The sequence below is a fragment of the Poeciliopsis prolifica genome, unplaced genomic scaffold, assembly GCF_027474105.1.
Source record: "Poeciliopsis prolifica strain line A6 unplaced genomic scaffold, Auburn_PproV2 SCAFFOLD012, whole genome shotgun sequence".
NCBI classification, from domain to species: Eukaryota; Metazoa; Chordata; class Actinopteri; order Cyprinodontiformes; family Poeciliidae; genus Poeciliopsis; species Poeciliopsis prolifica.
The window spans coordinates 6,121,376-6,138,429 of NW_026562387.1; positions in this window are offsets into that span (position 1 = coordinate 6,121,376).

A 17,054-nucleotide genomic window follows, 5' to 3' on the forward strand; every position below is an offset into this window, starting at 1 on the left:
ATCAACATAGATCTCGCAGTGGATGAAAGCTCATCCATTCAGGCGTAAAATGAGGCCTCAGTTGAAAAGACAGGCACGCTGAATACTGTGGATAAGTTTATTCGCAGAAGTCAGAAGAAGCGAAAGCAGACACTGGAGACTTCGACTTTCTTATGAGCAGCCAGGAGGGGGAAGCATCCCTCTTTGCAAGCATGCTTCGAATAAAAGGAAAGTAATTAAGCAAACAATTTCTCAGGAATTGTGCGTCTGCTTATCCCATCTACCATGCTCGCTCGTGCTCCAATACATCCAGACAGAAAACTGTGGGGTGGCTGGTGGTGCTGGGGGCAGAGGGGGGGACTTGTTTTTTGTCTCCTCAGAATGACGGTAAATGACACACATGTTTCATTGCCCATTCATTTAACCTGTGCTGTGCTTATGGAGAGAAAGGGATTTCGAAACAAATTACGTAGTGTCATTTAATTAAGAGTTTGGCTGTGAGCAGTAATCCTGTTTTTCCTCATAACCTTTAGCTACTTAATGGATTTGAGAAGCTATTACCTTTCAAGATTTCTGTTTTTAATTATTTGGCGTATTGTCACTGATATGAAATGTCAATCACACACTAGGATTAATGCTGCAGTTTATGACTCAATATTATTTACTTATGATGCCGGATGATTCGGTTTGCAGGTACGGCAAAAAGAAAAAGAGAGAGAAAAAAAATAAACCCACTAGGTGGCCTAGTTGAATTTTCGTGTTCTTTAATCTCCATCCATCCTTTTACTAATATAGCCTAATTCTAATTCCATGAGAGGCCATTATTTACATAGATATTATAACAGGAAGCCATGGTAAATCTCACAGTAATATTAGAAGTGTGCCTTTGTGAATCTCAGATTGGATTATAATAATGACTCAGTTTTAATATGTACAAACTCAATTTATAGTTTTTCTCTTTTGCTGTTTATACTGTAGGTGTGCGTATGTAAAAATATAATTTATGTCGTGCGTATGTGTGTGTGTTTGGATAAAGTCAGCTGCAGAGGAACTCAGCTCTCAGCCTCATCATTTTTTGGCTTCGCTGGGAAAGTAGCAGGCAGAGTTTGTTTAGTTCCCCCCGGAGGACATTGCAGTTCCCCTGCCAACAGACAGACTGTGACTCCAGTCCTGACTGCGTACATGAATATCACCTTAAATACACGAGCCTCACAAGGAAGGCATGATTTATTTTGCCAGGCGCTCACGGACTGCGAGGGCATGTGTCCAGATCTAAATCACAGCTGCTCCTGTGACAGCACTCGGCATGCCTGTAAAATACGGATGTATTTTGAATTCCTAAGTAGATCAAAAATATATCTATTAGGAGGCCCTGATATAGCTACTCTGAAAGTCGATAGTTTCACTTTTGTTAATGTCTAGGAACACACCTCGAGCACTTTAAATATTCACCGATTTATTCAAATTGCTGTTTTCACCCAGGTTTGACACGGCTCTTATGCTGCCGCGCTGGCTCCTCAGACCCCCACCCCCAGACCCCCTGCACACCAGCCCCCCATGGCACGGGGCATGTAATCATCCTGAAAGTCTCTCTGGGTGTCTGCACTCTCATAAAGCAGGAAAATGGATCGTGTGGCCCAGGAAGGTAAAATGAAAGAAAAGGAGAATGAAATTACAGACCTGGCTGACTGCACAAATCATGCATATCATGTTTTATGGCTTGCCAGAAGAATTCAACACCTGTGGATCACCGTAGCTGTAATTGTACGTGAAAGCACACAGGGATGGAGGTGGGAGGAGAGCTGTGGTTTGGGAATGTGTGTGCGTTTGTGTGATCTGCAGGTATGTTTTTGTTGGCAATGGCTGGATTTTGTAGAGACAGAGGTCGGGTGATAAAAAGAAAGTTACGGGAACGCCTGTTGTTCACTTCTTCAGCACATCCTGGGTGAGCCACCCGCAGCCCACACGGCTCGCTCACAGAGGCTTCATTTACCATTGTAATTACCCTGTTTATTTACCCTACATGCTTTTGGTGGTAAAACGGGGGCCAATCCATCAGATCAGGACAATTTGGCTCGGCTTAGGCTTTGCCATTTACTTTAATTAAATGAGGCAATCAGTGTATCATAAATCACTGTTGGTGTGACCACTGGCTCTGTTTGAACCTGGTCTTCCTTAAAGCTGACACAGCTTGTGCTGAAGCTTAAGGTTGACACTCAGACTTAACCTGAGGACAATATTATGTCCTAATCCCACTTAAGGCTTTGGCTGGTTCCTGGTAACAATATATACCAAGGTTTTAAAAAGGAAAATCTTCCAACACACATATTTTTGTCTAAGTCCATTTAATGATATGACTGAGATAGTTTTGTGAGTGTTGTTTCCCATGGCTGTATGTAGGACTGGGATATATGCCTGATAAACGTATCATAATTTAAGTATTTAAAATCAGTTTAGCAATAATATGTATACATATATTTTTGCTTCGAATAGCTAAACTGGTGATGCAACCTTTCCACCATTGTCCACAATTTCCTCTTCATTTGTTGTACTTGTTTGCTTTCTTCACTCCACGCCGTTGTGTTTTTATTTTTAAGGAGCTCTGAGGCCCGATGGCAAAACCTGAAACTGCTTCTGCACAAGTTACTCAACAGGTCGTTGCTAGTAACCAAAAGGCGAGTGAGTTGATGCCATCAAGCTTTCTTAGCTGGCCATGAGAGGTTGAACAGCATAAGCCTGTCCTGTACCTACATCTCCCAGAATGCCGCACGATTCTGGATCAGAGTTCAGTGAAATTATTGGACATTGCATCGGACGTACTATCTATTGATATTGATCACGTGTCTATCGCAACATATATTAATAATTTATTATTCAGCACTAGGTATGTGGAGCATGAGTGAATTATTTTGCCCCTCCCTAGCTTGTTGCAAATAAGCTGTCTGAAAGAACGTTCTAAAATCTCCTCTTATTTACAAAACAGACAACACTGGTTGCTTAAAAATATTTCTGGTCCTGAAAAGCACAAACTATGAAAACTAAAGAAGCGCCACCTATTGTCTGAGAGCAAAGAGCAATTGTCTCGCAGTCAAAGTTGTAGCTTCTCCTGTCACATCTTCCCTTGCCCTTTGGCAAGACACTTAGCTTCAGTTCACCTGCTGAACTTGGTTTTGGTTTAGGCATGTGTTCCTGCTGCGAGTGTGGCTGAGCGAATATTTTTCCAGTGTAAAAATATGAACAAATTTGCAGCTTGGTTTTTCAGTGTAGGTATTGATTATAAAAACTGTTATACATAACATTAATACAAGTAATAAGATATTGTTCCAGAATTAGTAGGGATAGTTGTGGCTGTTAGGTTTTAATATAAAGGTATTAGGTAATTGTTTCTTGTTTTACATTTTTGAATTTAAGCCATAATACGATCAAGTCATGGTATTTTCTTTTCTCAAGGTTATCACACTGCGAGACCTGATCATATCTATTTCACTTTATCAAGCACATTTGAAATAAGAGGAAAATAAAAAATAAAAACTCCTCAAAATATCTTCTCAAACTTCTCCCAAAGTTTGCGTCCAAGAGTCCAAAAAGCACCAACATATCAATAGATGAAATATAAATAAATCAGAAATTTCAAATAAGACGATAGCGCTGCAGATTGAAGTGTCTCCCCTGCTCTCCTCCTTCTCTCTCCTCTACGCTGTAGATGCTTGAGTCAAATTGATTACACCACTCCATCTGCATCGTGACTGGCCTCCTCCTGTGTTTGCCGCCTCTGCCTACAGCATAGAGTTAGTGTACAATTACATATAGTTTAATATATCTGCCTGAGCACCTTTAAATAAGCATCACAAGTCCACAAGGTGATTTGTCTTGCAGCCCCATTACTCCATTGTACATCTTGATAGCCAGGGATCGCTCCTAGCTATGTTTAAGCATTAAATAGTGTATTATTATTTCACATAAATCAAGCTGAGATGTGAGGGGGGTATTCATAAATTTTGCATTTCTCACAGACAGTGTTTTAAAGTCGCTCTCTCCCTCCCTCTTCCTTTCCCACCTCCCTGAATTTGGAGACTCAAGCAGTTGTGCTCCCTGCACGTGATAGTACATTAAAGATGGGCATACCATGGAGGAATATTCAAAACAACATGTAATGCAGACAGATTAAGTTTGAGTTGCTTTAACACATTCATCATTGCACTGTTTTCATAATAAGTAGCCTTGTTTTGTGCAGGCTTTTTTCTTTTTTTTTTCCCCAAGTCAGCCAGATGCACACATGAACACTGTATTGTTGTTGTCATGAATAATGGGAGAAAATACTAATAAAGCACATTTATCATAATATTTTTCCAGTTATCCGTGGCTACTGAATCTTTTATCTGTGCTCGACAACAAGAGGAGGAAATTAAATTTAAAGGTGAATGTTTGCCGTCAGCCGCTTTGTTTTCCTGAATCCCCGGAACCCACCAAACCACTGGTTATTAGTCGTGTGTTTGTGCGAAACGTCTACTCAGGAAATGACTTCACTCAGGAAACTTGATGTCAGCTTCGCACACCAGCATATGAAGTGCCAGCAGTACAGTGAGGCCGACAACGCGATCCTCTCCCAGCTCACCCACCGCTTCAGTGTAAAGGTATACGAAAGTGACAAAGGAGGAAATTGGAGCTGTAGCTGTTTTGGTTTCTCCAGGACACCTTGCACATTCGCTTCAGTTTCGTGACTTTGCTCTGGAGTTCTGATTGGTTCTGACACTCAGTGAGTAACTACAGGGCTTGAGGTGAAACCTGTGGATTTGTTTGGAACTTTTGAAAGTGTTAAATTGTATGAAAATACCATAAAAGTATGGCAAGAATTTTTTATCAATTATTATTATGATTATTATTATTTTTTTTTTATGTTTTTGTTTTTCTTGGTTGTTATACTCAAAACATTTTCAGAAATTTTTATTTTTTTTAACAAACAAAAAAGAAATATTACTTCCCACATTTACAGAAAAAAAAACCCTATAACCTTTAAAACCAAAAGCGCGTAAAGTTGAAATCAGAGACATTCATACTTCGCATAATCCCAATCACTGAATTGGATGTAACATCTTAAAATTTCATGTTATTTTCTACAACATATATTCAGTTAACTTTGCATCTAATGTTAATACTTTTTAAGAACTGGCTCTAAAATTTCAGAAGACATAAAAGTCATAAAATATGCTAAAATCTTAATTTTTACTTTTATATCATATTTAAAAAGCTACACTTGTGCAAAAAATAATTTTTAATCCCAATTACACCTGAATTAGTGTTTAATAAAATAAATTACAGGAACATTTAATTTAGCTTTATTCAAGAATAAAGTATTCTTGAATTTAAATTTGAATTGAAATACCACAGTTTCAGTCAGAGTATTGTGGTATTAGCACAAAACTGTAAAATAAAAATGTCTAAAACGATCTTAAAACTTTTGTTTGAAGTAGATTACAAAGAACCACAAACATCCTCTTCTGTCACAAACAATGTCTTCAGTCAGAGGCTTCTACAAATTTGCTGCACTGCAGACTGCTAAAGGAGATCCATAATCTTTCACAACAAATCTTTGAAGAACCTTGAATCAATATGAGTTTCAATTAATTTCCCTTTGTGGTCAATTAAATATCTTTAATTGAATCACATGGCTTTTCGGCTGCAGGAATGTTACACCTCAACGTTTGAGCAGTTTTGATACTATGACCCTTAAGAGCCTCAATATACTTTTATACTGGTAACTGCTGCACGGCTAATAGCAATAATAAATTCATTGTTAAAGGCTGCTGACACTACACAATTCCCTGATAATCAAGCTAAATGTGTAAAAAAAAAAAAAAATAATTCTTAAACTGTTTAAATAATCCAAAAGCGCCATCAGTTTTGGTTTTTGTGATTTTATGCCCACATAGAACCAATACACCATAATTAAAGCTAATTTGCACTTTTAAAACATGCTTGTCATATTCAGCACATGATAATTATATGACCTCCTGGCCTGGGGGCTTCACTGCTGTGAGAAAGTGAAGAAACGAGGGGAAAAAAAAAAAACCTTGTTAAAGTCACTGAAAATTGGAAATTGACTCCATGCCAGGACAGTAAGTTGAGGACTTGGAGGGAGCGAAGGAAAAAGAAAGAAGTCTTTGAACTAGTTTTTGCTTGCAGAAAATATTGCTTCTGGGTTGATATTCTTTCTGAAATTTCTGAATTAAGAAATGAAGCTGCATTGCCAAACTATTCAGTGAAAGGACGGTCCATACCCACAGGTATCCTGTTCCTGTGTCATCATCATCTGTTAAATTTTACAACTTCTTATTTATTTGAACCTCTTTTGAACCTTTTACGTTGCTAGCATTTTCATTGATTAGTGTCTTTGTCCCATTAGAAATGATTTACTATTATGTTAGTCAGATCTACATGAAGCTACGTGTAAATCTCTTTCCTTGCCTTCATTCCTGGGAAGAACACGTCTTCTGAAGTCAACATGTGCAGGCTGGCTGCATGTTTCCTTCTCATTGCACTCCCAGAAACCTCTTTTTTTTTTTTTTGTCATGATTGCTGAACTTTCTCCGGTTCTCACACACTCACGCACACAGCAAACTCTAGAAACGACACCTAGGAGGATAAATGCTCAGTTAAACAGAATAAACATAATCCATACATGATCCAGTCCTCCTTTGTCTGTTCTGGCTAACTCACACAGTGATTCGTGATTCCACCACGAGAGATTAGATGTCCTTCGTCAGATCAAAACTTGATCTGCAGCTCCCGAGATGAACAGGAGCTTAATCAAACATCAGATAATCAGGACTGGTTTCACTGCCTCTTTGTTGTCAAATGACAGAAGGCCTGGCACAGGCTAAGTATTGGCGTTTTGCAAATAGAAGCTGATCTGCCTTTCGTGTATCATCACTCTCTCATAATTAGTTTCATCACTAAACACACTTTTTTTGAATGCATTTTTGTTTTAAAGATGGCAGATGCCACCCCCGCCTCCTCCACTATACGTGCGTTTCCTTTAAATTCTCTGATGCCTTCTCATGCTATAACAACCCCCACCTCTCTGCCTGTCTATCATCCAACCAAAGGTGCTCTGGGAGGGGCAGGATTTCCATCTTTTGAAGTGAACTTGTCATGTGAGATCTCCATCACCAGACGCTCAGTGCAATCACCAGCACAAGATTAATTGTTTGCGGTGAACCACTTCAAACATTTTTTTTTTCTTTAGACAGCGCATTATAGAATGAACTATTGCGAGGCCCGTCATCATCATCATCATCTGTACACACACCTGTGCATTCTGAGTGATATATGTGTATTTGGTCACATTTTTGTGTGACATAGAAAAATACATCCTGTCATATGCACGGTCATGCAAACATTATATCACGTACAAAAAAAAAAAAAAGATGAAGTAAATTCTATTTAAAGAAGAAACTCCACGCGTTCTGAAACGTATGTAATAAATTTGCACCGACATGTGACCCACCTCTCTCGCACATGTACGACTCCAAACAGACTGCAGCAACACAACATTAAGCGCATTTTCTCTTCTTTGTTATCTCCTGCTTCCGTTTTGCCCTTTGGTTAAACATTTTCTTGGCATGCATGATCCCATTTAACTTTGATTTCCTCCTCTTCCAGGACGGCATCCTCGATGGTTCCAATTTCCAGCCCATTCCCCAGTTTTCAACCCCAATGACAGACAACACACACTGGAACGGCTGTTCAGCCGGGGAAGGGACTCGGTAAGTGCTGATTTTTTTATTTTTTTTTTTAAATCCTGTTTGAGTTAAAAAGGCGAGTTTCCAGTAGATAAGGACTTGCCTGAGTGGAGAGCAGGAAGCTTAGAGATAGTTTGAATGTGACAGGTTTGGAAAACATTGCAGCAGAGAGGGAAATGAATATGAATGTAAATGTTTATTCAACAATGCAGACCTTATTCAGTCATTCATTTTTAACAAAAATCATTTGCGGTATTTTTAATTAAAAAACATAATTTATTCAGTTTCTAAAACCATAACTTCTTCTGTCAGACAAGTTCAAAGGTTAAAAGAACAAGCATATCTATTTATTTGCATTTGAAACAATTTTATGGTCAAATGTTTTCTGTACAATTTTATGACTGCAACGTTCTTTATCTTAACAAAAATTCACAAAACAACATTAATGGCTTATATTTAGATATATTTTAAACCCCTGAAAATCTAAATAATATTTCAGTTGTTGTTATGTCTCACATAAAAGGGGCGGCTTATTGTAGGACTTTAAGTGGTTTCTATGTAATTCCCTATAACCTACGTTATGAAGCTATATGGATCCTAAAAACCTCTTTTCAGCACAATTTAACTAGAAGCAAACCTGCAAATTCATTCTTTCTGTGTCTCTCTGCAACTCCTTCATAAAGCAGAGCACCCCATTTCCATATCAATCGGATTAGTTCCAAGACCAGGGAAGTAGGAGTGATGTAAGTAAGCGTACAAATTTAAATATAGGACATCAAAAACATTGTTAGGGATTCATTTATTTTTGAAGCAGCCCTGGCTCCTGGTGCCTCTCTGTGAAGATGAGATGAAAATGCATCTCCTTAATTTTATTTCCATTTTATTTTGAAAAGCGCAGTAGTGCTCTAACACTACACAGGCATCACAGGATCCCGATGCTGTTATATGCTTAACCTCCTTTGTAAAATGAGTATGTCACATTAAGCACTGGTAGCAAATGCAACAGAGCACAGGGCAACTACATCTTCCACTGCTCGTGCTTTAATGTGGTTTTTATTTGATATACCTTCCGGGTGTTGATATCGTGTGTAAAAGAATCTGGTGTGACCGTAACGTGTATTTTATTACTAAGCTTACTGATCTGCTTCATTGACACAAATCAATTGAAATTCAAAGAGAAAATAAGTGTTGAAAACCAACGTTGAGGAAAAAGAAAATATTTTAAACTTTTCCAAACTTTTGGAAAAGTGTATTTCTTTGTGAAATTTATTATAACTAAATTCAAATGTCTACAATCAGGACAGTAAAGACTAACTAAAACAATAAAATTAATAATACAAATTTTTATTACTTGCATGCACCTTAATTTTTTATTCATTTTATTTTATTTATACGAATGAACAATTGTTCGGAAGACATGTAAGACCTGTTTAGATGAGAAGAGATTGTGAGGTCAGAGTGTGCGAATGAGTCACAAAGAGATTATTTAGCAGTCTGGCTGTTGACGGATCAGCGCAGTCAGAACCTCCCTGTCTGGATGCAAAAAAAGATGGATGCCTGCCTGTTGCCTCTTCAGCCCTTTATGACTTAGTCTGTGTCTCCATAATTGAAAAACTAGCTCGGCTCTGTTGTCTTGGGATTTGTCCTTTTATAATGCAGCTTCAAAACAGGAAAACCAATAGTGGGAATAGACCCCCAAATGTAATTAATTTTGCGGGGGCGGGGAAGGGCAAGAACAGGGGACGGGGGGTATTATTGCAGGAGGAAGAGTTCTAATCAGTTGCAGATTCCTTCCTGTTTGGTTAGCGTGACCGTGGCCAATTACCAGTGAACTCTGTGTTACAGTTTCACTTCCTGCGCTACCCAAAAGAAGGGACACAGACCGGCGATGCAGAGCCTGCTCGGACAGGGGGGAAAGGAGAGACGGGAGATAGAGGAAGAAAGGCGAAACAATATGCAACTTGATGGGGCTGCAGAAAAGAAAACAAAATAGACGACAAGGAAGAAAAAAAAACAAAGTAGTGATTGAAATCTCCAGCTTGATCTAAGGTGCAGAGATGTGAGGGCACACAGGTCCTTTATCCAACTAATATAAGACGCAACATGTGCTTTCACAAAGGAAATGAAAGGATTTCTGACCTGACTTTCTCGTGCCTGCTTAGTTGTTCTCAGGTAAACTGTGGCACAACAGACTGAACTCAAGTCACAAATGCAATAACGCATAACTCAATCACTGCAGCGATGTTATCAAAAGACACAATTTGGCAATGCTGGTTTCCCCTAAATCAAATCAAACTGCAGGACTGAACAACTGAATTAACAATTGCCAAGATACACCTGAAGTGTTCTTTGTTTTCTTTTTTTTAAATCAGTGTGCTGTAACTGTGCTCCCCTGGAAATTGTCCACAATTTTTTTTTTGTTTGTTGTTGTTAAACATCCAGAGTCAGAGATTTGTAAAATGTTGTGACAAGAGATCTAAAAATAATGATATGTCAAGAAACCATCTGGTGGCCTGGTTCATTTTAAGAAGCCATGTCAGGTGTGCAGCTGGTTGGAGACTTTCAGTGAACGCAACGCACCAAAGTAGCAACAGGAGGCATAAACAATAACAGTCTTTACTGTGGGTGTTGCCACTGAAAGAAGACTAAAAGTATTTTTGGAAAAACAAAAGGTGCAAGAGGCTATTTGAAAGGAAAAGGAAGACATGTCAGTTGGTAATTTCAGTGGCATATAATGAAGCTTTCACAGATAACAGTAAACATTTTCTATGTCTTTTTGAGCTTTTAGCTTGCCTGAGCATATGGTCAGGCAAGTTACCATACACTTTATATGAATGAACAATTGTTCGGAAGACATGTAAGACCTGTTTAGATGAGAAGAGAGTGTATTCTTTTGGGAATACACTCAGAAATGGTGGTGTTAATACTAACATGTTAGCATGCTAACATATTAGCATGCTTACAAAGAAGATAGGATTTTGATGGCTGATTGAAATGACAACTCTGTCTCATGGTACACAGTCTAATTAACATCTCTAACCATTTAAGAAATGGGAAGTGACCATAAAGTCTTAGTGGTTGGTCTCTTTAAAAGAAAAAAAAAAGTCAAATTCTCTTTTTTAGACTGCTTTATCAGATCTACTATGTCTTAGTGGAGGTTTACTGACTTCCACATCTATAAATCTTATAAAAAATGTAGATACGTTGACAATGTAGACATTGCCAGTTCCTCAGAGCTTTCAAGTTGAGCTCTGTTCCAACCTGTCTTGCCAAAAGGCTTCCCTTAAGCTTGATCTCACTCCTCTGTTCTCTTCTTTATCTATATTCTATATTCCATATTTTCCCAAGGGTTGTTTTTATTTTACATGTTACTCTCTCTTTGCTATTAATGCTTAGCTTTAGATTTACAGTGGGGCAAATACAGAGATTCTACAATAAGTTTTTCCAGTGGGATATTTGTTTATTTATTTTTCAGAGTTTAGTTGAGTTTGGTTCTGTGTTTAGATGCAATACTTTCAAAGCTGTATTGCTGACAATTACATTACGTGCCCAACAACAGAAGGATTTGTTTGCTTTTTCTCGATAAGACCCTCAATATATTTTAACTCAGCGTCCTTGAGTGTCTTTGATTTTATTGTTGATAATGGAAATGCATGCATGGAGTCATACAGACATATAAACGTCATGACTGATAAGATCAAATTCCCTTTTCTAGTAAAATCCAAGAAATCTGTTTTGTGTTAGCCAACAGATGACATGACATTTATTACCATTTTCCAGCACAGTTGCAAACGTCTCATGAGGCCGGCTACCGAAGCAGTTACACACTCAGTAAACTGCTTAGAAGATGTTCAAGGGAATGATGCGCAGAACTGGCAATATGAATGTGGATTCCCTTGGAAGGCAACTTTGCACGCACACACATGCGTCGAGGAGAACATGAGAAATGGGCAAAAAGCCACACTATTCAATGTCAACTGGAGGGTCCAAGTCGCTAAACTAATCCTCGTACCACAAGATCCCACTTCCAGCCAAGTCTTTTGCTGGAGCTGCCTGGGATCATTTCACAAACACAAGGTATTCCTGGAAGAATTGATTCTGTTAGATAGTACATTGATCACACACATCGCCTGCGGACAGAAGATGGCTTTACAAGCAATAAGATGGGAGACAATTATATTATTTTAGTGAAATAAGACAGAGTACAAGCAGTGAGTGCCAATAGCCCAGGCAGGGGAGGGGAGGTACGGGCGGGCCCCCTCTGTGGCTGCCTCGGTGTGTTTGTGCTCCATCCTCAAGTGGCACGATAATCCACTAAACTTTCCTGCTCCCGCTCCTCTCAATGCAATCAGGATGCGAAGGCTCACCAGTGATTGCGTTCATTTGTAAAAGCATCCAAGCCAAAATTGAACCCCAAGGCTGATAAACTATAAAGATGCTGATCAGATCGCGGCTAAGGAGTCCACACTTGAGGGCACAAGTGTCAGGGCTGGAGCCAAAAGAGCAATGACTCTGTATACCTCACTCAGAGCCGGGCGACTGCCTCGGAATACAAACAAGAGAGGAGAAAACGCAGAAAAACGACAGCGGAGGGCAGCAGGATTTTTCGTCAGGCTGCATCTTTCAGAGGCTGGAAGTTTGATCTGTTCGGCGGCTTTTCAGTTTTTAAATGCTGTTTTATGCACTCCTTGGGGAAATGGGGAGCATTTATGTTGCCTTGGAAAACAATTCAAACGCCATGAACTTTTCAATGCGTTTTATGTGACAAATAAATCCAAAGTAGCACGCAGTTGTGAAGAGAAATGAAAAAAAAAACATGTTTATCCAGTCAAAAAAGAATCCAAATCGTGTTGCATATGTATTCATCCCTCTTTAATTTGATACCCAAAATAAAAATGCCTACCTAATTAGGAAATGGTTTCCATCTTTGTGTGATGTAATTTCACTGTAAAACCAATGGCTTTGTCTTGGCCTTTTTTAGAGAAAGTTGAACAGCAACATAAATACCAATGAATACAGGATATAGTTAGCAACACTTAAAAAATTAGTTAAAAAGAAAACTTAGTCTTTTTTACAGGTTTGCCACATTCCATGCAGAGAACACAACAAACATGTGGAAGAAGGTGATCACCTCAGATGAGTCCGAAACTGATTTTTTTCTTCGAGCATAGTACGCAAAGGTACGTCTAGAGGAAAAATAGAATTTAATTTTACCCAGAACACAACATGGCCACAACGAAATATAGTGGTGGGAGGATCAGTAAGAGAACAATGCTAAACATGTTTCTGAAAAGTTAAATAAGGAGGGCTGGACTTTTTTAGACAGATTTTAAGATGTTTATTGGGAAAAAAAGGTTAAACTATAAAACATTGTTTTTATTCCCTTTTCAAATTTGTCAATTATTTATATGTTGATCTATCAGACATTCTCTATAACACAACGTTGAGACAATTTGACAAATTGTTAAAAAAAAAAGAAAAAAGAAATACATTAAGTGGTGTGAAAACATGCAAAGTAATGTAGCACTTGAGCTTTGTCATGTTTATTGCTAAGCATGGTGTGAATTTTACTATCTGGCATGAAAAGTTGAAACATACAACATATGTAGTAGAGGAAGGTGTATGAATAAAATACATCAGTGATATATCACATTATCAGAATAACAGTACATAATTGTATTCTCCAGGTCCAGTACAACCCATGATATTTCAGCACTTAGCTTATTGTCACCAAAAGAACTGGTGCAACCTTTTTTTTTTTTTTTTTTTTGCTGTTCTACAGTTATCTCTCACAGCTATTGCAGCTTCTCATACTAAGTGAACAGTGTCATTACTTTAAACACAAATATCTGCCTCTGCTGAAACACAAAGAGCGAAGACAGACTGAAGAAGAAAAAAGAAAGAAAGGGAAGATCTGAGGATGTCCCCCCACCCCAACCCCATCCTTGTGGCCCCAGCGCGTTAAATGTCAAAGAGCAGTCAGCGGGAGAGACTGATTCCAGGAGGCGATGTGAATGGGACGATTGAAGACCCGCTTTGATTGACAGCTCTTCCTCTCCCGTTCTGCCCTGAGGCTGATTGACAATGTGGTTCATCTCACATTTTGTGACTGAGCTAATCCGGTAAATTCCTACCAGACGCTGCTCAACTCAGCGGAGACGTGCCGCTCCTTTCCCAGGTGGAGGTTTCGTTTTGTTCCTTCTTCCCCAAAATAAATATGTTTTTCCATCTGCAGCACCCAAAACAAACCGGGGAAGGGGTCGGGGGGGTGAGGGGGTTGAGGGTTTGAGGGGGGCTATAATTAACTTTAAGTGCATAATTAAGGGAGTTTAGGGAAAGTGGTAGTTTTTTCTATGAATTAAAATGTAGACTAATTACGTATGGGAATTGTCCTGCTGTTGTGCTAGCGATTAACATTGTCACAGGTTACTGTCTCAATATGCTGCCGGTTGGAAATGGGATCACCTTACTGGAACGATTGATCTCTTGCCAAGTTCAGTAATTAATTGACTCAACAATCACTGACACGCAACTGTCTCGCACGTCGTCCCTCGTGGCCACAAGGTGTGCCGCTCGTCCTCTCGACCTTGCACCTGTATTTTGATGTGTGCCGTTTCCCACAATTGGCTTCAGCCGCACTGCAGCTGCCTTTTCAAAGAAGGAGAGGGAGAAAAAAAAAAACATGGTAAGAAAAAAAAATACAAGAGAAAGAATTTCTAAAAAAAAAAAAAAAGAAAAAATACTCCTCTGTTTTAGAGTTCCTCTTTGACACCGGTGACACATTAATAATGTGGTTGCCCAATAAGGATAGGCGTGTGCAATACATTTGACGCCTTCATTAATCATCATTCCTAAATGATCTCTCTGTAAGGAGATTCATTTAAGCGTGATTAATTGCAGACTGAGTCTAATCAGGCGATGAATTACCTGCCTAACCTTTTGCATGAGGTTGTTGTTAACCTCAAGTCAAACCATTGGAACCCAGAGTAGTTAACTGTGTCAAGGAAAATTAAAATACAGCAATAATGAGAATTTTCAAAGGCGTGTATGACTCCAAACTTTAAAATGTCCAAAAGTTACTTTGATTTTTTTTAAATCCTTTTTTTTCCCCTGGTGGTTAGATAATTTCACATAAACAAATTTCTATAAGAAATATTTGAAACCATTTTATCTATATTTTACTGTTTGACTTAATAAGAGTTATGATTCCTAAGCCATCATTTTTGTTTTCCAAGGGTATAAACTGGAAATAATATATATGTTTTTGACAGTTCAAAATGGGGAAGAAAAGAGAGCATGCCACTCAAGTGAATGTGGGTTAAGTCAGGAAGTGGCTACAAGAAACCACCCACTTAATTTAACTTTGCCATATCTACAGTCAGAGCAAAAATTAAAAATAAAATCAACTGAAACAGTGGCAAGAAAGGCTAGACAAAGAAACCAAGTTCACTTTGGTGGAATAGATAGTCAGAAGGATTGGAAGGAAGGAAGGTTACAAACAATCTCAAAAGCTCTGACTGTAAAAAAAAAAAAAAATGCATCTTGGAATAAAGAGTCCATAACCACTACTAGACCCCATCTACAGATAAGCTGGATGCCTGCCAGAAAAATAAAATATCAAACCTCCCATTATTAATGTAAAGGTTAAGAATTTTCTAAACTCTGCTAGAGCTTTAACTGGAACGATCTACTTTGTTCAGATACGGCAGGTGGATTTTGCATCCAACAAGAGATTGAAAAGCACACTTTTTGTGAACAGTGAAGGCTCTGTGATGCCTTCACTGGCATCACAGAGCCTTCTGTGTTGCTTGCATTTACGGCAACCGTAAATGCCGTAAACCGACATTTACGGTTTCTATTCCACTGGTCCTGGAAACTTTTTGAGATTCTCTAGAATCTCAAAAAGTGTGGCATCTTGGGCTCACAATGATTTTTTTTTCTTGCTTTGTTAATTCAGATAAACTATAAACTATAAACTATCTTTTTCAGTGTTGACACTGATGCATGATTAAGTCCATCAATGTCATCAATAGATGTTACACTCTTGGCCCACAAAACAATGCCTGAATGTGTGCAGTTCTGTGTTTACTTTGTAGGTGTGATGAAAGCGTTGCCAGCCAGTTACAACAATAATAGAGTGAGCTCATCTCTCACAGAGATGAACTGAGAGTGACTCGCACATGCATCAAGCTTGCATTGAGCACTCGCTGCATAGTACGCGTTTAAAGTGAGACTGTCAGGTCTATCTGCAACAACATGTTGCATTTGTAGGCGACTATATATTCTCAGAATAATGTAGTCTCATAGAATATTTAGTACCAGGGAAAATTTGAGATTGCAGGATTGTTGAATGTTGCAGTGGCATTGTGGGTTCCAACTAACCCACATTTTCTCAAATCTTCTTCTTTCTTATGATCACAATAAGTCTCCCATTTTCTGCGCTTCAACGTCTTAATCACGAGAATCTATATCAGGTTTGAACATTCAGGGCACAGAAAGTCCATTCAGCTTGCCAAACACGTTATAGGCTATACATGCTGTATGGAAATGCGGAGCACTTTATAAACAAAGCCTTGCAAATATACTGCATCCCCTCATTGATATTGGCATAATGTGTGAAATTCAATATATCTTGCAAGCTCTACTCTGTGTTCTTGAAAACAAGAGAAATGTGACTCGATACTTGAAAAGAGAATAAATACTGGATTAAACCATACCCTCTGATATAACTCCCGCTTCAGAGCCAGTGCTCATTAGAGGCGAGGGTAAAAAAAAAAATTGTTCACACGCAGAAATGAGCCATCATAATTGCATGATTTTATGCACAATTCAAATTCAGACCGTTCCTTCTTGACACAGCCAATACATCTGTCACACAGCTCCCCGTTTTTCTTTTTTTGTTGAATAATTAAAAAAAGAAATAGAGAAACATACTAATGAGAGAACCTTACTTGAGGGCTTTGCCGCTCCACTGACTGTCATATTAATGTATTCCTGTGTGAATTAAATGCATCATCAAACACCTAAGTTCCCTCTGTGTTTTCCTCTGAAGATGAGGCCTGGACACCAGTATCTACCTTGCCCTCCAAAAAATTAAGGGCATTCTTCATTATTTCACCTCTTGTGATTAGTTGTTAATAGCCATGCACTGAAGTTCCTCCTTTTAAATTAAGAAAACATTGTAAATGTACGTTTTTATGAGAACGACATTGTTTCAGTTTACCATTAAGTCATTAGTTAATATTAAAAGGACAGTCTGATTTATTATAATTCACTCTTTTACTTCTTACATACTTGCATATTTACAAATCTGTCATATTTGTAGAAATCTCT